The 25443-nt window shown below is 39.9% G+C and overlaps 1 long non-coding RNA gene across 4 annotated transcripts in view; it reads right to left on the bottom strand.

Moving 5' to 3' along the window:
• Positions 1-23312, bottom strand: part of LOC115271669 — a 154024-nt gene extending 130712 nt beyond the window's left edge. For all 4 annotated transcript variants that reach the window (XR_003900048.1, XR_003900049.1, XR_003900046.1 and 1 more), the window contains exons 1-2: positions 23112-23312; positions 22547-22663 (exon numbers count right to left, since the gene is read on the bottom strand). This is a non-coding gene — a long non-coding RNA (uncharacterized LOC115271669). The remainder of the gene's footprint in view (positions 1-22546; positions 22664-23111) is intronic.
• Positions 23313-25443: the final 2131 nt, after the last annotated feature.

Genomic DNA, 25443 nt, shown 5'->3' with positions numbered 1-25443 from the left:
CTCCAGGAATGATCTGCCCATAGGAATGGCATTCTGGAAATGTTGAGGATTCGCGGCTCCAGGGAGCAACCATTAATAATTAACTGATGAGAAGAACTGCTGTGTTGCATCTCGGTTGGGGTAGCTCTGAGGCTCCTACTTTACGCAGCCTTCTAGAATTCCCGAGTCGGGTTGATCTCCCGTTGACCACAACAGTCATTTACCTGATAACGCATCATTTGTTGGTTGGCTTGTCTTCTCCAACACATTTCCCCACTATCCTGCCAGTGATTCCTGGGACCACCTCCGAAATAAATTGCACTTAAATCCTAATCTTAAAATCTACTTCTGAAGATACCAGACGAACACTCGGGCCATCTTTTCTCATCACAGTTTTTCTCACCTTGGCAGAACCAGAAGCTTAAATAATTGAAGCTCTCTTGATCTCTGATTATAAACTAGTGTTGAGAATCCAAACAGCCACAGAGACAAGGCAAGTTACATAAATAGGAGAAGCAAGCTGGATAGAGATTACGCTAACCAGATGGTACGGACGCCGTCTCAAAGAGCGGCTGCAACAAAGCCCCAGCCAATTGTGGCCATGTGGAAAAGTGGGCCTGATGTAGCAGCATCAAGTTTTTCGTGAGAATCCAGAAATCCAGATTTTGATGTAGAATCTCTTAATATGTAAATGTTGGCCACAAATTTCAGATGCTTTTATAACACTGAACTGGCCAAATTAAACACATCTGTGAGCCTTATTTGGCCCAAGGGCCACCGGTTTGCAATCCCTGTTACAGAAATACAGCCCTTAGCTCGAAATTCATAGCTAACATGTTAACAGTAACAAGAGTTGCTGGGTTTCAAATGAATGTTCACAGCTATTGTCACATTTCTTGAACAGGTCTTGTTCTCACCCCATCCCTAAGTGGTTGTAGCAGCCTTGCATATCTGCTTAAGAAACAAAGGAGACCCAAGTGGGAAGAGAACGCTAATCATGGACTTGGCATCGAATGGCGGTCTGGCTTCTGATAATGTTCTTAGAGCCAACTGGAAAGGAAATCACCACCCAAACCCATCACGACGTGTGCTGTCACAGTGGGTTTAAATTGGGTGGAAATGTTGTGAGTTTAACAAAAATGGAACTGCTGAGATGTACATATATATCTGGGGTTAGCTGATAGCTCTTTCAAGGGCACGGTGATGTCAAGTGTGTTTGGCAGCTTCGGTTCTCTTCGCACCCACATTGCGCTGTTCTTAAGACGGGGTGATTGGAAGCATGTGTGCTAACAGTAACCATGCATAATGTGTGGAATGAGGGAGAGTGTGGAAGTTTGACTCTGACTCTTCCTGGTCCCAAGCTACGCTAACCCTTTCCACTTGTGTGGGGGGAGAGAAACAGAGCGTTACACCATTTTCCTTCTTCTCTCTTTCTTTTTTTTTTTAATGTTAGGAAGCAACTTGAGGCTTTTAGTCAGCCTTTCATTTCGGCATTTAGGAACCAAAGTGCACAAATAACAGGAGTTTGGGACCCTGGTGGGCCATCTCTTCTAGTAAGAAAAATCGCTATCAAGCGGTGATTTTAGTTCTGTGCGTGGACCGGCCACATGCTGGTTTTGATAACAACACTACGGTTGTGTAAGATGGTGATGTAAGAAGAAGCTGAGTGCAGGATATGTGGGAATTTTGTGAACCATGCTTGCACCTCTTCTGTAAATCGAAAACTATCTGAAAAAAGTTTATTTTTTTAAGACTGATATTCCGGTGCACAAAAGGGCTAAACCAGGTATGCAAAACTTCTTACAAAATCCTGCTTTCAAAGGCTGCTTTTTGACATGCTAACATAATACAGAGAGGTGTATTTTAGTTCTATTTTACAGATAGAAACTGAAGGTCAAAGAACTTAACTTGCAAAAGGTTACTCGGCTCGTGCATGCATGATGACAAAAGGTAGGTGACTGGTATTTCCCACTGTGAACATCTTCTGGTGATTAAATGTTTTACAGTGGTGATCCTCAGGCACAAGAGAAAATAAAAAAGTAAAAGGGACAGATATAAAAGGCCAGATGCGGGTAATACAAGTAAATGTAAGAATATTTTGAATAATCAAGATGATATCTCAAATCAGTAGGTTTGCTACTGACCAGAGATTGCTTCTTCCATAGTGTTAAGACAGCTGAGTCCACATTCTGTTTGTTTTACTTTAAGATTTTTTAAATGTCTATTTATTACTAAGACAGAGAGACAGAGCACGAGCAGAGGAGAGGCAGAGAGAGGGGGAGATACAGAATCTGAAGCAGCCTCCAGGCTCCGAGCTGTCAGCACAGAGCCGAACGCGGGGCTTGAAACCACAAACCGAGAGATCATGACCTGAACCGAGGTTGGACACTTAGCCGACTGAGCCACCCAGACATCCCGAGTCAACATTTTGAGGAAAATTAATATGGGGTACATTATCTTCTTCCCCTTCCCAATTTACAGAGAAATTGAGTTGGAAGTGAAAAATGGAACTATAAAAGGGCTTGGAAGAAAACAAACTGACTTCTACTATACAATCTTGGTGGGAGCAATATTTCCTGAGAAACGTAGAAACTATAAGAGAGAAGACTGATGGATTTACTTAAATTAGGAAGCAAACACATTTTTATGTCCCAGAAACTACCCAGTGCATACAAAAACCCTCAAGTTGCCCCTTTATAGCCACACCCATTTCCCTTCTGCCCCCACCTCCTGCTTCACCTCTGGCAAGCACTAATTTGTCCTGCAATCCTGTAATTTTGTCATTTCACGAATGTTAAAAACATGGAATCATATGGTAGTTTTCCTATGCTTTGGCTTTCAACCTGACTATTTGAAGTGAATTCCTTGTAGACAACATAGAGTTGGGTCATGTGCTTGTAATCTATTCTATCAATCTCTGTTTCTTACTGGTGTGTTTGGACCCTTTACACTCAGTATAAATATTGGTACATGAGGGATTAAATCTGATATTATATTCCTTGTTTTCTGTTTTCGTTTTTGTTTTCTCTATTTTCTTTTTCCTGCCTTCCTGAGGGTTACTTGAATATTCTTTTTAAATTTGATTTTCACTTATTTTTTAAAGTTTATTAATTTTTGAGAGAAAGAGAGAGCGAGAGTGAGAGCTAAAGAGAGCAGGGTATAGACAGAGAGAGATGGGGACAGAGGATCTGAAGCAGACTCTGCGCAGACAGCAGAGAGCCCAACACGGGGCTCAAACCCCCAAACCATGAGATCATGACCTGAGCAGAAGGCAGACACTTAACCTACTGAGCCATCCAGGTGCCCCAGATTTTCATTTCAGTGTTCTTCATTATATGTTGTATACCTTTTTTTAGTGATGCTATAGTTATTACATTATATATACAACTTACAGAATCTAGTAGTGTCATCATTTTACCAGTTGAGTGTAGGAGACTTTCCTTCCTTTATGACTGTTTATCCTTCCTCATTTATTTATTCTTTTAAATTTTTATTGTTTTATTGATTTTTGAGGCAGAGCATGAGTGGGGAGGGGCAGAGAGAGAGGGAAAGACAGAATCTGAGACAGGCTCCAGGCTCTGAGCTGTTAACACAGAACCCAATGTGAATCTTGAACCCACAAACCGTGAGATAATGACCTGAGCCCAAGTTGGCTGCTTAACACCCCAATCGCCCCTATCCTTCCTCATTTATAATATAATTCCCTTGTACATTTAGAACCACATCAGTGGGTGTTATAATTTAGTTTCCATCAAACATAATTTAGAAAACTCAAGAGGAGAGGTACAGTCTATGTATTTACACATGTCTTTTCTAACATGATTTTTACTTCTTCCTGATATTTCAAAGTTCCTTCTTTTATTGTTTTCTTTCTGTTTAGAGAATTCCCCTTAAGTATTTTTTTAGGATAGATCTGCCAGCAACAAATTCTCTTTGTTTTCTTCATCAGAGTATCTCTAGATTTTCTCTTCATTCTTTTTTTTTTAATTCCAGTATAATAAACATACAGTTATATTAGTTTGAGGTGTACAATATGTTGATTCAACCATTCTATACATCACCCATGCTCATCACAGTAAGTGTTCTCTTAATCCTCTTCATGTATTTCACCCATCTCCACACCCACTTCCCCTCTGGCAACAACCAGTTTGTCCTCTACAGCTAAGAATTTGGTTTTTTTTGTCTCTTTTTTGTTCTTAGGTTTGTTTCTTAAATTTTACATATGAGTGAAATCATATGGTATTTGTTTTGCTCTGACTGACTTATTTCACTTAGCATTATACCCTGTTGAATTATCCATGTTGTTGCAAATGACAAGATTTCATTCATTGCTGAGCAATATTCCATGGTATGTATATACCACGCCTTCTTTATCTATTCATCAATTGATAGACATTTTGGCTGCTTCCATACTTAGGCTATTGTAAATAATGTTACAATAAACATAAGGATGTATATATCTTTTCAAATTAGTGTCTTCATAATCTTTGGGTAAAAACCCAATAGTGGAGTTACTGAATCATATGGTAATTCTATTTTTAAGTTTTTGAGGAACCTCTATACTGTCTTCCACAGTGGCTGCACCAGCTTGCATTCCCACCAATGGTGTGTGAGGTTTCCTTTTTCTTCATGTCCTTGCCACTACTTCTTTCGTGTGTTAATTTTAGCCATTCAGACAGGTGTGAAGTAATATCTCATGGTACTTTTTTTTTAATGTTTTTTATTTATTTTTGAAAAAGAGAGAGAGAAAGCAGGGGAGAGGAAGAGAAAGAAGGAGAAAGAGAGAATTCCAAGCAGGCTCCACACTGTCAGCACAGAGTGTGATATGGGGCTCCATCCCATGAAGTGTGAGATCATGACCTGAGCCAGAATCAAGAGTTGGATGCTTAATCGACTGAGACACCCAGTGCCACCCAGGTGCCCTTCTCACTGTAGTTTTGCTTTGCATTTTCCTAATGATGACTGATGTAGAGCATTTTTTTATGTGTCTGTTGACCATCTGTGTGTCTTCTTTGGAAAACTGTTCTTTTCTTGTGGTGTTAAGTTCTTTATATATTTTGGATATTGACTCCTTATCAGATGTGTTATTTGCAAATATCTTCTCCCATTCAGTAGGTTTTCTTTTTTCTTTATTTCTTTTTTCTTTTTTTTTTTTTTTACTATTTCCTTTGCTGTGAAAATGCTTTTCATTTTGATGTAGCTCCAATAGTTAAGTTTTGCTTTTATGTCTCTTACTTTAGGAGACATATCTAGAAAAGTGGTGCTATGAATAATGTCAGAGAAGTTACCATCTATGCTCTTTTCTTGGATTTTTATGGTTTCCTGTAGGTCTTTAATCCATTTTTATTTTATATTTGTATATGGTTAAAAATTTGGTCTAGTTTAGGGTGCATGGATGGCTCAGTCATTAAGTGTCCAACTTCAGCTCAGGTCATGATCTCACAGCTTGTGAGTTCAAGCCCCATGTCAGGATCTGTGCTGACAGCTTAGAGCCTGGTGCCTGCTTTGGATTCTGTGTCTCCCTCTTTCTCTGCCCTTCCACCACTAGTGCCCTATTTCTCTCTCTCTCAAAAATAAATAAATAGTAAAAAATAATTTTTAATGTGGTCTAGTTTCATTCTCTTGCATGTAGCTGTCCAATTTTCCCAACACCATTTCTGAAGATACTTTTTCCCATTATAAATTCTTGCCTCTGTCATAGATTAATTGACCACAGAAGCATGGGTTTATTTCTGGGCTCTTTAATCTATTTCATTGATCTATGTGTCTGTTTTTGTGTCAGTACCATACTACTTGGATTACTACACCTTTGTAGTATGTTTTTAAATCTGGTATTGTGATACCTCAATTTTTGTTCTTTTTAAAGATTGTTTTGACTATTTGGGGTCTTCTGCAGTTTCATACAAATTTTAGGACTATTTGTTCTAGTTCAATGAAAAATGCTGTTGGTGTTTTAATAGGGATTGCATTAAATCCACACATTGCTCTGGGTAGGATGGACATTTCAACAATATTGGTTCTCCCAATCCATGAGCATAGAATATGTTTCTATTTGTCCATGTCGTCTTCGATTTCCTTCATCACTGTTTTAAAGTTTTCAGAGTACAGAACTTTCTCCTCCTTGGTTAAGTTTATTCCTAGGTATTTTATTATTTTTAGTGTAATTGTAAATGGAATTGTTTTCTTAATTTCTCTTTCTGCTACTTCATTGTTATGTATAGAAATGCAACAGACTTCTGTACATTGATTTTGTATCCTACAACTTTACTGAATTTATTTATCACTTCTAGAAGCTTTTTGGTGGAGGTTTTTATACAGAATATCATGTCATCTGCAAATAGTGAGGATGTTACTTCTTCTTTACCAATTTGGATGCCTTCTATTTCTGTGTTGTCTGACTGCTCTGGCTAGTACTTCCAACACTATGTTAAATAAAAGTGATGAGAGTGGCTATCCTTGTCTCTGTTTCTCATCACTGAGTCTGATCTTAGCTGTGGGTTTTTCCTATATGGCCTTTATTATGTTGAGGTATGTTCCCTCTAAATGTATTTTGTTAAGTGTTTTTAGCATGAATAAATGTTGTACTTTGTCAAATGCTTGTTCTGCATCTACTGAGATGAGCATATGGTTTTTATCCTTTCTCTAGTTGATGTGAAGTATCACATTGATTGATCTGTGAATTTCAAACCACCCTTGCATTCCAGGAATAAATGTCCCTTGATCTTGGTAAATGTTTTTTTTTAACTTCTTTTTTTTTTTAATGTTTTTTATTTATTTTTGAGAGAGAGAGATACAGCACAAGCAGGGGAGGGTCAGAGAGAGAGGGAGACACAGAATCCAAAACAGGCTCCAGGCTCTGAGCTAGCTGTCAGCACAGAGCCTGACGCGGGGCTTGAACCCACAAACTGTGAGGTCATGACCTGAGCCAAAGTCGGATGCTTAACCGACTGACCCACCCAGGTGTCACAGTGAATGATTTTTTAAATGTATTGTTGGATTTGGTTTGCTGGTAATTTTGTTGAGGATTTTTGCACCTATGTTCATCAGAGACATTGGCCCCTAGTTTTCTTCCTTTGTGGTGTCTTTCTCTGATTTTGGTATCAGGGTAATTCTGGCCTCATAGAATAAATTTTGAAGCTTTCCTTCCTCTTCTATTTTTTGGAATAGTTTGAGAATAATAAGTATTAACTCTTGTTTAAATGTTTGGAAGAATTCACCCATGAAGCCATCTGGTCCAAGACTTCAGTTTGTTGGGAACTTTTTGATTACTGGTTCAATGGAATTACTACTGATCAGTCTGTTCAAATTTTCTATTTCTTCCTGATTCAGTTCTGAAATATTATATGTTTCTGGGAATTTATACATTTCTTCTTATATGCCAATTTGTTGGCATACAATTTTTCATAATATTCTCTTAGAATCCTTTGCATTTCTGTGTTGTTGGTTGTTATTTCTCCTCTTCCCAATTTTATTTGAATCCTCTCTCTTTCTTGTTTTTATTTTACTTTTTTGATAAGTCTGGCTAAAAGTTTATCAATTTTGTCGATCTTTTCAAAGAACCAACACCTGGTTTCATTTATCTGTTCTATTCTTTTTTCAGTTTCTATTTAATTTCTTTCTGATCTAATCTTTATTACTTCATTCCTTATACTGTCTTTGGACTTTGATCCTTTTCTACTCCTTTAAGCATAAGGTTAGGTTATTTATTTGATTTTTCTTGCTTCTTGAGGTAGTCCTGTATTGCTATAATCTTGCCTTTTAGAAGAACTTTTGCTGTATCCCAAAGATTTTGGACCACTGTATTTTCATTTTAATTTGTGTCCATGTATTTTATGATTTCCTCTTTGATGTCTTGGATGACCAATTCATTATTTACTAACATGTTATTTAACCTCCATATATTTGTGTTCTTTCTAGATTTTTTCTTGTGGTTGATTTCTAACTTCATAGCATTGTGGTTGAAAGATATCCATGGTATGATTTCCATCTTTAGTCTTTTTGATCTTTGTGATATATTCTGAATAATGTTCTAAGAGCACTTGAAAAGAATGTGTGTTCTGTTTTTGGATAGAATGTTCTAAATATATCTGTTTAGATTCATTTTGTCCAATGTGTCATTCAAAAGCACCTTTTCTGGGGGTTGATTTTCTGTTTGAATGATCTGTCCATTGATGTAAATGGGATGTTAAAGTCCTCTACTATTATTGTATACTATCAATGTCTTTCTTTATGTTTGTTAATAACTGCTTTGTGTATTTGGGTGCTCTCATATTGGGTGCAAAAGTATTTATAATTGTTGTATCTTCTTACTGGACTGTTCCCTTTATGACTATGTAGTGTCCTTCTTTGGCTCTTGTTAGTCTTTGTTTTAAAGTCCATCTTGTCCAATATGAATATTGCTACCCCAGCTTCCTTTTCACTTGCATTTGCATGGTTAATGTTTTTTATCCCTTCAGTTTTAATCTGGAATTAGGTCCAAAATGAATCTCTTGTAGGCAGCATATAGATTGGTCTTGCTTTTTATCCATTCATTCACCCTATGTCTTTTGATTGGACTGTTTAGTCTATTTACATTCAAAGTAATTATTGATAGGTATGTACTTACTGCTATTTCATTACTTGTTTTATGGTTGTTTTTGTAGTTCTTTCTTGTTCCTTTCTTTTCTTGCCATCTTTTCTTATGGTTTGATGGCTTTCTTTAGTGATATACTTGGATGCCTTTCTCTTTATTTTTTTGCATACCTTCTATAGTTCTTTGTGTTTACCCTGAGGTTTATGTGGGATCAGAATCTGAGCCAAAATCAAGAGTTAGATGCTAAATCGACTGAGCTACCTAGGCTCCCTTGATTGATTCTTTTTTATATTTTCTTTGTTGAGGATCTCACTGAGGTCCTTCCACTCTTTTCTCAAGTCCACTGACTATCTTTATGACTAGAAACTATGAATTCTCTAGCAGGCATATTGCTTATCTCTGCTTTGTTTAGCTCTCTTGCTGTGACTTTGTCCTTGACTTTTATCTGTCTCATTTTGTCTAGCTTTCTGTTTGTGTTAAGAAAGTCAGTTACATCTCCTGCCTTTTAAAGTGGTGCCCTTATGAAGAAGAGGTCCTGCAGTGCCCTGCAGTGCAGTGCCCCCTGTTCACAAGAACCTGGCACTTCAGAGGTTCACCCCATGTGTTCCATGCACCCTACTGTTATGGTTGAGATGTGTCTGCCTTCAGTTCAGTCATCTGCAATGGCTCTTTTTACCTGTTGCGCGTAGGGTTTGGTCTCTGTGTTGTTAAGGGGCCAGCCTAGGGTCATCTTGGGCTTGAGTTGGGTCAGACCTGATGTTTGCCAGAACTGTGGTTGCACAGAACTGTAGAATGCTTTCCCTGTGTTGTTCCCTGAGAAGCTTTCACTGATGAGAGGGGCCTGCACTCAGACCTGAGGACTGCCCCCAGCCCACTGCTAGGGCTGCAATCAGACTGTGTGTGTGTGTGGTTGTGTTTCCCTCTCACCATGGTGGGAGTCACTTTGGAGTGGAGCCGGCCAGTGGGAGCTGCTTGCACAATGCCATGTTTCAGATGGACTCTGGTGGAGGGGGTGAGTTGGAGGGGGCAGATCCACAGGAGAACTCAGAGGTGGGGGGGTCTCTGTTAGCAAAGTTAGTGGCAAGTGTTCCTGCTGGCTCCTGTTGGTTCCTGCAGGTGTGTTTGAATCTAGGCTGGGAGGTGGTGGAGAAAAATGGCACCATCCATCCCTTTTCTTCTTGGAGAAGTCTCTTAAATATCCCGGCACAAGGTCTGAGATTAGTAAATATATCTCTTTCCCATAAACCCCAGGCATTTTTCAAACTGCTGCTTCTCTGTTGTGTCTCAGTGGAGCTATTTGTTGTGCTGTCTTTTTAAGGGCAGGACTCAGTTTCTCATTGTCTTCCAGCTCCCCCAGAGCTGGGCCTGCTGATTTTTAAAGTTCCAGGTGTTAATTTGTACTGATTGTAAAAACTCATGAAGTTAAGTGCCTCTGGTTTCCAAGCCATACGTTATGGCGATACCTCCTCCCGGTGCGGGTCCCCCATGCCCAGGGTACCTGGTGTGGGTTCTGCTCCTCTCCGTTCTCGATGCTTGCATGGTCCCTCCCCATGTGGTTAGTCCCTCACAGGTTAATTTTTTTCTGGACCATGTATCCACTATTCCTACGGTTTTTGATGTGGCCTCCTTTCTAGGATTAGCTGTGGAAAGTCTGTTCTGCCAGCCTTTGAGTCATTTCTTGGGTTATTTACACTGGCTTATCTAGGCGTATCCCGGTTGGGGTTTGCTCAGCTTCTTGAATTTGTACATTTCTGTCTTGTCAAATTTGGGAAGATTTCAGCCATTATTTCTGAATACTTCTTCAGCCATACCCTTTCTCCTCCTTTTCGTGGGCTCCAGTGACATGAATATTAGCTCTTTTATTATAGTCACACAGGTCTCTGAAGTTATATTTACTTTTTTTCCCAGTCTACTTACTTTCTGTGTTTAGACTGGGTAATTCCTACTACTCCATCTTCTAGGTCATGGGTTTCTTTCCTCTGTCTCCTCCATTCTAGCACTGAGCCCACTGTTTTACTACAGTTATTGTTTTCCTCAATTCTAAAATTTCCATTTGATTCTATTTTATGTCTTCTATTGTCTTTTTAATTAAAAAATATTTTATTTATTTTTGAGAGAGAGAGAGAGACAGCATGAGCAGGGGAGGGTCAGAGAGAGAGAGGGAGACACAGAATCTGATCCGGTCTCCAGGCTCTGAGCTGTCAGCACAGAGCCCAACATGGGGCTCGAACCCATGAACCGTGAGATCATGACCTGAGCCGAAGTCGGATGCTTAACTGACTGAGCCACCCATGCACTCCATGTCTTCTATTGTCTTGATGAGACGTTCAACTTATTTGCTCAGGCTTTCTACCTTTTTTTCAATTTTTTTCAGGAGTGCTCATAATTATTCATAGAATCATCTTTATAATAGCTCCTTTAAAATCCTTGTCAGATAGTTCTGAAGTTTATGTCATCTTGCATTGGCATTTATGGTCTTTTCTCATTAGTTAGAGATATTCTTGGTTCTTAGTATGATAAGTGATAATTTGATTGAAACCTGGACATTTTCATATTATGTGATAAGATTATGACTCTTATTTAAACCCTCCACTTCAACTGTTTTGTTATTGTTGTTGTTGAGACACTGCTCCAGCAAAGAGAAAGGTATGCCATCTCAGTACTGCTGGATAGGAGTGTGGGTTCGAACTTCCCATGTGGTCTCCCCTAACACTGAGATGCAAGTAACCCCACTGTTGTTGGGTAAGGATGAAAGTCCTGGCTTCCTATTCGACCTTTTCTGCTGTCACCCTGAAGGGGTACTAGGGCACCTCATTACAGCCCTACCCGGGCGGAAATCTAGCTTTCCCACTCATCCTTTGCTGGCATGTGTGGAGGTGGGGTTTAGCTGAAGTAGAGAAATTACTGTCTAAAGTTTTCTGCATTGCTCAGCTGCTTATTTTCTGCACCTATGACTCTGGGGACCAAGCTTATGTTGGGGCTCTTATTGCCTTTGCCATTTCTCAGTTGCTGGTTTCTTCAGCTCCAAATCTGGAATATGAGGCAAAAATACCCAGGATCTCACCACTGTTTTTCCTCAGATCCTAAGATTCTTGGCTTTTCAGTCTTCCTCCCTTTAGCTCTTAGAGTCTTCTTACACTTGTTTCACACATAATGTCTAGAGTTTTTATTTGTTATTACTGGGAGGAATATTAAATCTACTCCATATTCCTAGAGGTAGAAGTCCCAATATTGTTTTATTTATATGTTTCTTAATTACAAAAATTTTTAATGTTTATTTTTTGAGAAAGAGAGAGAGGCAAGAAAGCATGAGTAGGGAGGGGCAGAGAGAGAGAGGGAGACACAGAATCTGAAGCAGTCTTCAGGCTCTGAGCTGCTAGCACATGGGGCTCAAACCCACAAACTATGAGATCCTGACCTGAGCCGAAGTCAGACGTTTAACTGACTGAGCCATCCAGACGCCCCTATTTATATCTATTTTTTAAATAATTTTTAAAAGGTTTATTCATTTTTGAGATACAGAGTATGAGTGGGGGAAGGACAGAGAGAGAGGGAAAACAGAATCTGAAGCAGGCTCCAAGCTGTGAGCTGCTAGCACAGAGCCTGACACAGGGCTCGAACCCACAGACTATGAGAACATGATCTGAACCAAAGTCAGAGGCTTAACTGACTGAGTCACCCAGGCGCCCCAATTTATATCTATTAAGGGAGGCCTTGGAAGGCTGTAAGTCTTTCAGAAACTTGAGTTTCTTATAGAAATCCTATACTGGAGGTAAGGTCTTTTAAGTGACTTTTAAGACTCAGAGAGATTACACAAATTGCCCAAGATTATATAACTAATATGTGATAGGCCAGAATTCTAAGCCAGGTCTCTTTAAGACAGGTACCAACAAAATGTTTGTAATCTTTGGCTCTGACCTGTTCCTGGCATATTCACTGATGAACACATTAATTTAACCAAATACTCAAATATATGATTGGAAGTTAGGTTTGATATATGTGTGTGTGTGTGGTGTGTAAAGCAAAGATTCCCATCAGTTGGTAAGGTAAAGTGCAGTACCAGCACATGAGAGAACAAGGACCCAAAGAGGTAGAGATGCCAGGAGAACCCAAGTCCCCCAAGAAATCACACAGGCCTTGAAACCAGAAGCAGGTGGAATATGTTCAAGGCATTTGTATCTACCCAGAGCTTAAGGACAGTCTACCTTACTCAGGTGGACTCTGTCTTTATGATGAAGGAGAATGAAACTATGAAGTTACACCTGTGAGTCAGGGGAGCTGAACGTTCTGGAGATCATTTCCCACCCCAAAGGACAGAGCGACTTGTCCCACATCATACCTAGCAATGTTTAAAGTCAAGAAAGAACCCATGTCCCTGCCTGTGTCCTGATTCAAAGATATCTCCACTACGAAAGGCTAGACTCAGGAGTTCTTTTGTTGCTAAAGGGTGAAAGATATGGAAAATGTTATTTGGTCTAAATGAATAGAAGAAAATGTACTTATTCCTATTAGTCATCAATGTACCTCATTTTAACTTAGAACAAAATGATTAGGTCTGATGACTGAGGCCTCTTTAGAATAGATAAAGTCTGCACGCATGCACAGGATGAAATTGGGTCAGGATGAATTTAGATTAGACTATCCTTTCACCATTTCACTTGTAAACGATTTCTTCAAGAATCCCTCCAATATTTCAAGTAAAGCATGACTTTGTAATCTGTCTGATCCTAGCCCACTGGAAACAAGTTACCTTGCTGCATTTCTCAACCTACTTTTCCAGTGTGTGGATGAGTCACACTGATGGGGAGTTGCCCAAGGCTGAAGACTAAACATTTCTCAAGAAAGCCACCTTCTGAGGTCTCTGCTCTTCTTGAACAGAGAGTGACCTCTGGTTTCTTACTATCCTCAGCCCTTTCACATGATCATCAGATTTATCACTGGCTCTAACAATCCCACTGTTACTTGATAAAGTATACACTGCAAATAACAAATTAATAAGAAGGCGGAAAGAAATTTCATTAATTGGATTAGAAAATGAAATACCGCCATGTAATTCTTTTGAATATTTCTACTGGGAGCATTAGAGCCGACAATCTTCTAAATTTTAATTAAAACTTTTAATCATCGGGATACCTGAGTGACTCAACGGGTTGAGCATCTGACTCTTGATCTCAGCTCAGGTCATGATCTCGTGGTTGTGAGATCGAGCCCTGAGTTGGATTCTTGCTGAGCATGGAGCCTGCTGTTGATTCTCTCTTTCTCTCTCTCTCCCCCTCCTCGGCTCCTCTCCCCCTTCTCATGTTCTCTTTCCAAATACATAAATAAATAAATAAATAAATAAATAAATAAATAAATAAACAAACAAATAAAAAGTTTTAATGATCTTGCTTCAGGATGAAGTATGTGTTCTTATTCCCGGATCTTGTCCCTTTGAGGGTGACCACATTTAAGAGAAAGTATCAGATGGCATAGGTTCTGCAGAAGTGCCTTGTAGGTATCATCTATCATTCTTACCTGCTCAAAAAATATCTTAATTCAATGAAGAGTTGTGTAGCTCCTACCAGGTGGAAATCACAGTGCTTTTGAGAATAGATGTCAAGTAAGATGTGGCCCTAATAGCACACTCTATTGAAAGAAACAAAAAATAATATCAAACTTGTATATGGTGCCAGGAAGGATTCTAACTGCTTTCCTCCTAGTATCTTCTGATTTAATCATCACAACTACGATATTTTGAATAATTCCCATTTATCAGAGGAGAAAACTGAGGTTTAGGAAAGATTAGTCTCTTGCTTAACATCACGGTAAACTGCAGAGCTGGCAGAAGAACCCGGATGTATCTGATGTCAAAACCTGAGCTTGTAACTGTCCCTGGAAATGCTATTAGAAATACAGTAACGGAGTTAAAACAGAGAGGCAGGGGCTTATTTTAAGGAGGGAAACCCTGGCATCAGTCTAGACCTTGAGGGAAATGTAGATCTTCCACTGGGAGGGACGTACCTTCCAGACGAGGTTACTGTTTGAGCAAAACTCCGTAGCTACTAGGGTGTCGCACATTTGGAGGACAGTGACTTGAGATTGGAAAATTACACAGAACAAAATTTGGGGAAAGCTTTAAAAGGGTGGTTGAAGATTACAGACTCTGTTCAAGGAGGGTGGCAGCCTTAAAGGATTTTGCAATGGGAACTGACTTGCTCCAAGCTGTGCCTGGGAAAGATAATAATGTGCACACTTAGACATCTGCATTTGCTTAGCCCCGCAGAACTCACGGGCTGTAACTCCTGCTCCAAAGGCATTCCTAATGATTTTATTTGCGACAGCCCGTAGCTCCTGCCCGGCTGGCATTAGGGTGTTCTGTGTGGCTTTGTTTTGACAAACCTTGGTCATGACTCCCTAACGGAAAGAAGAGCTCCGGTTGCTACTCCCTCTGCAGCAGGAAGCACCCTGCCTCCTGTCAAACCTCATTCTCAAAGACAAGCCTTCTTTCTGCCCTGACCTCCTCCTCTCCTGCCTTCTGCCTTCAAGTGGTGGGTGTTAACCAACGGAAATCTCCCTTGAATGTTTGCAGGAAGTTGGTTTTTAACCAAGGGGAGGTCCCCAGCAAGCCTGGCAGGGCCAGAAACCTAGAAGCAGGAAATCTTGGGCATCTATCTGCTACTACTCAGGCTGTCATATCCTCCCCCCACCCCAACCTAGAGCTGAGAACTCCACGTGGAAATCTTTTAAGATGTTCCTGAGTAAGATGTCATTCTTTTTCAACATCCCGGCACGCACCTACACCATACTGGTAACGCCAGGGTGGCTTGTGATAATAAAAGTCATATGAAATTATAACATATAAAAATAAAAACAAAGTGCAAATGACATTCTTCAAAAACTAAAAAATAAGTGCAGGCATACCTGCTAATCTTTGTGGAGGCTGGGGAGGAAGAGAGGTGAAGTACTGTTTACACTATGAACAAGCATTAATAAAAAAAATAACACAGTGTCAGGAAGTCTCTCTCATGCAGGGTCCACACATGCAAAGCAGTTCGTAGAAAGCCCAACTAGATTCAACCAAATTACCCATTATTTGAAGGAAGGTGGTGTGGGGAGGTCAGTAACTATATAACTGTTGGACTAAATTTAAGCATTATCTTTCATTTTTTCTTAACTTTTTAAACACTGTGTTTAACAGCCCAAGGAAGCAAACAAAGAAAGTAAAAGAGTTTCTTCCCCAGGTGGTGATAATTAAAGCAAAGAGCCAGGAAGAAAGTTCTTAGCTCTTGTAGAAGACAAGCATCTTTTTCCTTAGGACAGAAAGCACCGATGTGCGAAGAGAGAAGACAGTTGATGGGAAATTCTGAAGTAATAGCAAAGCCCATGGGATGTGCAAAGTACCCCCATTGGGGTTGAATTTATTGTGGAGGCATTTACTTGAATGCTAAAACAATTTGGATTTCTTGAAAGCAGTTCTCTTAACTGAAAAGTGTTTCTGTTTCTTTTATAAAGCTTTTTGTATCCATTCAAAACACATCTACCCAGGGGTGCCTGGATGGTGCAGTCAGTTAAGAATCTAACTCTTCCTTTCGGCTCAGCTCAGGTCATGATCTCATAGTCCATGAGTTTCAGCCTTGTGTCGGGCTCTGTGCCGTCACCACAGGGCCTGCTCAGGATTTCCCTTTACCTCTCTCTGCCCCTTCCTCTCCAAAATACATAAATAAACTGTAAAACACGTGTACCCACTTTAGGTCCTTCTCTTTAAATGTTTTTCAGTTATGGGGCGGCTGGGTGGCTCAGTCAGTTGAGTGACTTTGGTTCAGTAATGGCAAGCATGAGGGATTTTCAAGTTTAAGCTAAACTTTCTCAAATCATTTTACTTTTTTATCTTTCCTCTCTCCAATTTTGCCATTTACAGAAACTCTAAGAAAAGAAGATGAAGACAAACTAGAAATATCTCTTGTTTTTTGAAAATCGCTGTGGCTTTGGGTAAGCCTGCCTCTGTTCTCATTGTCATTTTCCATATGAAACTGGTTAGCCGATGGCTGATTGGGAAATCTTGACAGATGTTGTGAAAGTGGCAGCCTGACATCACACCTGACCCAAGAAGGGTGTGATGATATAAGGGACACTTCTATTTGTTCGTCTGCACTGGTGTGTCCAATAGAAGTTTATAGCCGGCCAGCAGGATGGCATGCACTTTAAGAGTAGAACGCTATATTGGACTAGGAGGAAAGAATGGGAATGTCTGGGATCCATCTCCAGGAAATATGGAAATGATGGTTTCTCCTTATAATTGGCTATACATTATGTGAACATCAACACTGTCTGGTCCCTGGGGCTGTTGGCTTGTTATAACTTGTTCACTGAACACAACTTTGGGTCTACCATGCATCTACTCAGAATCCTTCAGTCTCCCTGCCTTGGGGGGCAGTGTTCAACTGCCTTGGTCCGCTATTTATAACCCTGGGTAAATGGCTTCCCGTTAGTTATTCAAGCATTACAGATACTGGAATTCTGGGCATTGGTGGATCAGTAAAATTGCCGTGGCTTAAGGAAGAGGGGAATCCAGGTGCAAAGCAGAGACAGGCAAAAATCCGGAAGCTTGGAAGGGCAAGGTGCATTTGAAGAATGGTAAGTTATACAGTGTGACTGGAAGGTAAGACCCAGGAAAGATGAACTCTCAAAGAGAGATAGGATGGTACAATATAGGGTCTTGTGAGCCATGCCGAGGAGGCTGAGTTTTATTTCTGTAGCCACTGGAGTAACCAGCAAAGGATTTTGCGAAGAAAGGTGTCATCATCAATGCTGGCTTTTGGAAAGGTGACTGTCAACACATGGGTATCCTGATTGAAATTGCCAGAAAAGGCCAGAGAACTGGCAGTTGCCAGAAGTCTTCTCAAACACTGTAATTCCACAAAAACATTTTACATTTGTTAGAAATTACGGAGATTACCAAGTGGCCCAAGACATCACGGTGAAAATATTTAGACAACTGGCAAACTCCTCTTTCTCTATATGCTATTTCCAAAGGAGATAATCTTTAATCCTCTCTTCCATCCAAATTATTCCCTGTCTTGGAAAAAAAATGCCAAAAATGTTTGGGAAAATGCACTCCACCCGTGTTTTTTGGAAGGACTGGTTATTTAGTTTCTACATGAGCCAAATTTTAATCCACAGGAATTTTCTTAGAAAAGCGGTATTGCCAAAATGTTCCTCCAGTACAATTCTGGTGGGAACCCATGGAAGGTAAATGTAAATTATAGTTACAGAATGTAAAAAGGGAAGGAGAACCTTAACCACACTAACTGCTAAATAATAAAAATGGATTTTGAAGTACTTAACACTTTGTTAGTGCATGTTGAAAATTCAGAGCTAGTCAAAAAGTTGGTTGGACTTCAGAGCTCACGTAATCTAGATTTCTACCAGGTACTTATTTGGTGATAGAAATTCTATAAGAACATTCCCTAAATATTTGTGAGCACTGTGTGGAGCACTGTACACATATCGGTGAACACAGACCCAGTCCCTGCCCTTGCAGAGCTTCGATCTAAAATAAAGACCAAAAAGATAAAGAGGCTCTTATAATAACAAAATGTCACATAATAATAACTATGGTGTGAAAGAGCTTTGATGAAGCAAGTACACAGTGTTACGATACCATAGAGGGTAAACCGGCGGTGGAGGGAAGGAAACACATCCCTGAAGACATTACAACGAAGCTAACATCTAAAGCAGAAGCAGGACCTCGCCCAGCCAGACAAGGGCCAGGAAGCCCAGAGTGGGTACGGGCGGGAGCAGCCTTCTAAGACAAAGACCCGGGATCAAGAGAAGGAACCACATAGCTCATCCCAGCTGGAATTTATACACACACAGTGTGTGTGGAGGGGGGGGGGGGCGGGCAGGTGGAAGGGCGGGATATTTCCAGATGAAGCTGGAGAGGTAAGAAGGGACCAGATGCCACCAAGTTTTATAATACTCATAACAGAATTTGGGATTTATCCCAAGGGCGTTAGAGAAGCACTGACTGTTTTTAAGCTTTTAAGCAAAGATTCATATTTGGATCTCGGAAATGTCACTCTGACCATGGAGTACAGAAAGGATTTGTGGATGTGGGCAGGCTGGAGGCATGACCCCCAGTGCTGCAGGATGTGGTCATCCTCAAGAGAGGCAATGGAATCCTAAACAAGAGGAGAGGAAACAAAGACAGAAAGAACAAAATGGATTTGAGAGGCATTTACGGACAATATAGACAAGATTGCATAAGTGTTGTGTGGCGTAAGGGAGAAGGGGGAGGTAAGGTATCCCCTAGATTTCTGGTAGGGCTCGTGGTAGTGGCTAATGACAGAGGGCACTGAGAGGGGAGAAACAGATGAAGGGGTGAAAACAAGTGTGTCTTATGGACATTCAGAGAAGCTAACAGGCCACTGGGTATATGGAGCTGGACTGAGGTGTGAGTCGTTAGTGATGAGCTTTGGGTTGGTGGGGGTCTGGAGCTGAGGGCCAAAGAAGAATTCTTTAGATGTCTTTGGTGCAAAAAGGTGATTTTATTAAAGCACAGGGACAGGACTAGAGGGCAGAAAGAGCTGCCCCTTACCAGAGATCAGTTATATACTTGGGAGTTGGGGCAGGTAAAGTCAAGAGTAAGTTTCCAAAGAGATTTTCATATCCTAAAGAAGCTCAAGATACTGGAAGCCTAGCTGTTGTCAAGCTAAGTTGTTTTTCCCCCCAGAAAAGCATTAACATTAAGATAGTAAGGAGTTCCTGGAGAAATATTCTACTGCCTGCCTCAAGTATTGTCAATGGGCTGCAGGTTATGAGGAAACTTAATTGTATCTGTCATTTCCTTCTGTCTTTGTTTCCCACAACCGCTAGCATGCAGAGGGTCCTGGGAGACAATGCCTGAAAGGGAATGCCTAAGTCTTCTGTGTAGCAGAACTCCTCTAAGCATCCATTAGTACCACTTAAAACAGGTACTGCCTCTTGTCAGTCCTTGGTACCACAGCCCAATGACCCACAAAATCTATTCCATTCCATATCTAGGATCCTAAGAGCCCATATCTTTCATCATACATAGAATCACCTGTCTCCTCTCAAAGAAATCACAGATTCGAATCAATTACCTTATCCTCAGAGCTTACCCTGAGTCCATCATTCTGCACCTTTATTTCTGATCTGAAGAAAGCGCTACAATTTTGTGACATTATCTACCCACATAAAGGCAAAAAAGGAGAACCCAAAAGAGTAAAATCAGGACATTGGTTTCAGGCAAAATAGCTGAGTTATGTTTTAAGGGGATTTATTTGTGTCATCTGATATTTAATTTAAACTGCATGCTTCCTACTCGCCTTTTAATTAATTCATCTTTTTAGCCTGCCCTGACATGGTCAGAACTTATTTAGGATCCCTTGTTCCAAAGATCAAATTGCTTTTCTAAAGTACATTGGGTTTCTAACACTTGGCATCTCTGAGCTTCTGGTGCCAATACAAAGAGCACATACATATTCCAACAATCCATGGATTGTTGTTAGTGAGAGGCAATGGTCCTGGCCTTTGGGAGGAAGGGCACAGCACATTTCTTCATAGCGGGAAGTGATGTAGCTATTATTACTTTCAAGACATCCCTGATTTGTCCATTCAGAGAGGCACAAGTCAAGCTCTGTGGCTCAGAGGATGAGACCATGAAAGTGAGTCCCCTGGGAACACTCAGACTGCCAGCCCTTCCCGTGCATCTACCCAGCAGCAGAAGGTCCCCAGTACCAGCACCAAAGAGTTTGTTAACCTTGACCTCTCCTGTCACCATGGAAACACAACACTGCCCAGGGCACTTCCTCTGTGATTATCATTCAAACTGTGAAAGAATAGAATAGAATAGGAAAAACACCCAGATAATTTCATTGCTCATTTCAAGTTGCTATTTGGCCTTTTTCTACAGAACAAAGAAGCTCCCAGCAATTTCTTTGAAAGTCCTGTGTGGGGGTGGAGAGGGTGCAGATAGGACCAGAAGGAGGAGTCTGGCCAAGAACTGCTGAAGCAGCTTAACAACTCCTACTCCTTAAGGAGTTCAGGCTTACCTGCAGCATATTACAGTGGCTGGAATAATTTACAATTACCCCCCAAAAGAATAAAATACTTAGGAATACACTTAATCGAGGAGTTGAACGACCTGTACTCTGAAAACTATAAATTGATAGTTTATTGACTGATGAAATAAATTGAAGATAACACAGACAAATGGAAAGATATTTTATGCTCATGAATTGGAAGAATTAATATTATCAAAATATTCTTAAAGCAATCTACAGATTCAATGCGATCCCTATCAAAATACCAAGTGTATTATTCACAGAACAAGAAAAAAAAATACTAAAATTTGTATGGAACCACAAAAGATCCCAAATAGTCAAGGTAATCTTAAAAAATAAAATGAGGTATTATATTCCAATTTTCAAAATATACTACAAAGCTGTAATAATCCAAACAGTATGGTACTGACCCAGAAAGAGACACATAGATCAATGGAACAGAATAGAGAGCCCAGAAATAAAGCTATACTTATATGGTCAATTAATCTATGACAAAATAAACAATAATATACAGTAAAGAAAAGACAGCATTTTCAATAAATGGTGCTGGAAAAACTGGACATCTAAATACAAAAGAATGAAACTGGACACACAAAAATGAACTCAAAATGGATTGAAGACCTACATATGGGACCTAAAACCATAAAAATCCTAGAAGAGAGCATAAGCAGTAATGTCTCTGACATGGGCCATAGCAACATTTTTCTAGGTATGTCTCCTGAGGCAAGGGAAACAAAAGCAAAAATAAATTACTGGGACTACATGAAAATAAAAAGTTTTCACACAGTGTAGGAAACCATCAATAAAACAAAAAGGCAATCTACTGAATCAGAGAAGATATTTGCAATGATACATTTAATATCCAAAATATATAAAGAACTTATACAACCTCAATACCAAATAAACAATATGAATAAAAAATGGACAGAGGACATGAATAGACATTTTTCCAAAGAAGATATATAGATGGCCAACAGACACATGAAAGGATTCTCAACATCACTAATCATCAGGAAAATGCAAATCAAACCACAATAAGATATTGCATTACACCTGTAAGAATGGCTAAAATGATATAACAGGTACTAGAGAGAATATTGAGAAAAAGGAATCTTTGTTCACAGTTGGTAATGTAAGGCTTAGCCACTGTGGAAACCAGTATGAAAACAATATTAAATATAGGAATATCATACAACCCAATAATTCCACTACTGGGTACTTACCCAAAGAAACCTAATACACCATCTGGGGAAGATAATATGCACACCTATGTTTATTGCAGCATTATTTACAATAGCCACGATATGGAAACAACCCTGGTGTCCATTGATAGATGAATGGATAAGGAAGATGTGGTGTGTGTGTGTGTGTGTGTGTGTGTGTGTGTGACATTAGGCAGCCATAAAAAAAACATGAGATCATGCTTTTGCAATAATATGCATGGCGACATGGTTAGCTACACTTGTGGTGATCACAGCCTAACAATGAAGTGGAGTCACTATGTTGTATACCTGAAACTAATGGAACATTGTGGGTCAACCATACACCCCTCCCAAAAAGAACCAAAACAAAAACCCAGAAGCCAAATACATAAATAAAGTACTTAGAATAATGATGTTATCCTTACTACCATTTGACACGAGATGGGAGTTTCACCTGTAGGTTGCTAAGCAAACAATGATCATTATTATTTTTTCTCCATCACCCCCTCGAATTGGAACCAGAATTTAATAGCAATAAAAGAGGCTTGAGTCAATGTATAGTAGGATTGCTCCCATAGAGTTGGAAGGAACCATAGAACTAGTTTCCGGTCCATGAACTGCTTGGAATTGCAGGCAAAATATACTGTGTCTGTGCATGTGCCCCTTAAAACTGGGCCTGCAGGCTTTCCCCATAATTCTACCTCCAGTAAAAATTAATGAGAACGTACCTTCAACAGACCAGTAATATGAAGTCCAAAGAGATCACATCCTCTTGCGTTCTTTCTTCCTTCTGTTGCTCCTCTTGCTCCTTTCTCTGCTTCTTCCTCCTCCCTCTTTTTCTCTTCCTAAAGGGACAAAACTGCATAGTTTGAATTTTGCACTGGTCTGAGTTAACGTCAAACAAGAGTGTTGAGGGCCACAGGTGAGGCCCACTGAAGACAGAGTGGGAATGAAGCTGGAAGGGAACCTGGACTCACAGTGAAGCTAGAGAATCAAGAAGTAGACACATGATTTCAGAAATGCACTGGGGTTTTGATCAACAATGAATACACAGTCCCAGCAACTCATTGGTCAGGACCTGGCGAGTTCTTCATATGTGTGTCCTAGGCCACTAGTTGCCTTGGTGAGGGAGTCTTCCCTTCTGCCTTCAGGAACGGAGACCAGCAGCTGCTGAGGCCAGGTGCCCCCAGGCTCACCAAGGACGGAATTAGGCTGGAGACCTCTAAAAGTTCTAAGAGCTCCAGCCTGAGTTTGACTCTGCCCTTTGAGGAGTAGAAAAGACACTTTACTCACCTTGATGAGGTGAAGGTAATGTGCTTTCCTTGTGAGGTCTTATCACGTGCTGCTCTTTGTTCTAAACCCCTCGGCTTGCTGGCTTGCTGCTACAGAGAACACACCCCAGGGGGGTTTTGGAGTTAGATGTGTGCCCATCCATTTGAGTAGTGGCTGCCACACTGCTGGCCTGAGGCAAGACTCATAACCTCTTTAGCCCTCAGTTTCCTCACCTGCAACAGGCCAACCACAATAATGCCTATTTCAAGGGATGGTTACAGGAGTTAAGTCATTAAAGGCACATAATGTGTCTGATGTGGAATCTAGCATGTAATAATGGCTTCCAACTACCTTTCACCCAGCGTCTGGCTATTTCAACAACTCAGACTGGCTCAGAATGTAGAGAATTCTGGAGAAAGACTTTTGTGCTGTTTGCTCTGGACTTAAGAATACAAAACAATATTAAAAAAATATTCAGGACTCATAATTCTTTGCTTTTTGTTGAGCTTCTTAGGTGAAAATCAACAAGCAGATCTGGCAAGACATTTGTTTTCACTACATCCAGTTAAAAAGCACTTTGTGACTTCAGCAAATGCTTAAGGAAGCATTTCCTAATGTTTTCTGACTTGCCAACTCCTTTTAGAGTAAAATCTTGCAAACCCTCTTAGGAATTTTAACAATTATTTTACCATTTTTACATGATATATATTAAAATGTTATTTTAAAATGAAAACAGATATATTTTATATGGATGTTCTAAATTCTTAAGCTAGGTGCTGAGAATTTGGGTATTTATTGTATTATTATCTACTTTTTTGTAGTCTCTAAATATTTCATCATAGGAAAAAGTTATGGCAATATTTCACGTTTCAGAATCTAACAATTATTTAAGGAGAAGTTTTTTTAATAATATTTTCATTTATGAAGTGATATACACTGATTTATTTTAACTTAATTCTATATGAAAATGAATAATTTATGGACAAATAGATTTTAATGTGACTTCATATCATGTTTGACTTTAGGACCAAAATCATATTAAAATGGCTGGAGCCTAACTATATTCCTATTCCTCCAATTCCTTTCCTAACTTGATGTGTGAAAACTTCTCTTTTGAACTTACAAAACACTAACTGGTATCCTTTTTAGATGTATAGAATTTACAGGTTTTCTATTTCCCTTGAACTTTTTGTATTTCAACAGTGGAATTCCTTACAAATTAAACAATGGTTCACTAAGAGGAAAAACAATATTAAACGGTATGTAGGTCAAATATATTGTGGCAGCTACTGGGGTTCAACATGGGATAAATATCTAAGTGAGTCATTAAAGACTTCATGTGATGTCCACCAAGTCCCACATGCTCAGAGACCTGGACATAGGGACCAACAACGACATGAGCTGTTTCCCATGTACTGGACTTATGTCCCTCCTATTCCAGGCTCTCAGCATTAGGAGAGATTTTATTCCTCTTATCTTCAATGGCATCTAGGTCAAGCATAGCATGGTGTAGATATTCTATAAGTGTTAGGCATTCAATGGACTTGAATGACTTTCCACTGAATAAGACCAGACAGTACATGTAGGGGAAGCAAGAGTTACAAATCAGAGTCAGTGACGATCTGGAACAAGAGGAATAGAAACCTAGTGTTGCAGCTATCAGGCATGGGAATCAGAAGGGGCACTCAGGTATCTGGGAGGCATCTGACACTAGACCCACACCCAAAGGCCAAGGCACCTGACCCAGCTGCAATGCTGAAAGAGATAGCACTGTCTTGTTCAATAAGCATGGTTTCTGAGGGACATGATGGTAACTGATCACTGATAGGCAGATAGTGAAAGAAGGTATGGGCGGTCTCATCTACAGGTGGAACACATTGACCAGAGGTCAGGAATTGCTCCTCAATTTATATCCTAAGCAATTAGGCTTCATAAACTACTTTTTGTCTTGCATATTTTCAAGCTATGCTGTTTGGTGCGTACAAGTTTATAACTACCATATCTTTGTGATAAGTTGTTGCCTTTATCATTAAGTCATGACCTTTCTTTATCCCTTACAATTATTTTGGCCTCAGCATCCAGAATTGATTTTTTTTCCTGGTGCAAATGTAGCTGGAGTACTTGATTCTGATCCATGGCTCTCTGGGGTAACTTACTCTGCTACTGTACTTTGAATTTGTCTGTATCCTCTTTAAAAAATTTTTTTTAATGCTTTTTATTTATTTTTGAGAGACAGTGCAAGCAAGGGAGGGTCAGAAAGAGGGAGATACAGAATCTGAAACAGGCTCCAGGCTCTGAGCCAGCTGTCAGCACAGAGCCCGACGTGGGGCTCGAACCCATGAAGTGTGAAATC

Source organism: Suricata suricatta, chromosome 11 (assembly GCF_006229205.1).
Source record: "Suricata suricatta isolate VVHF042 chromosome 11, meerkat_22Aug2017_6uvM2_HiC, whole genome shotgun sequence".
NCBI classification, from domain to species: Eukaryota; Metazoa; Chordata; class Mammalia; order Carnivora; family Herpestidae; genus Suricata; species Suricata suricatta.
This window is presented reverse-complemented; position numbering and strand designations above follow the sequence as displayed.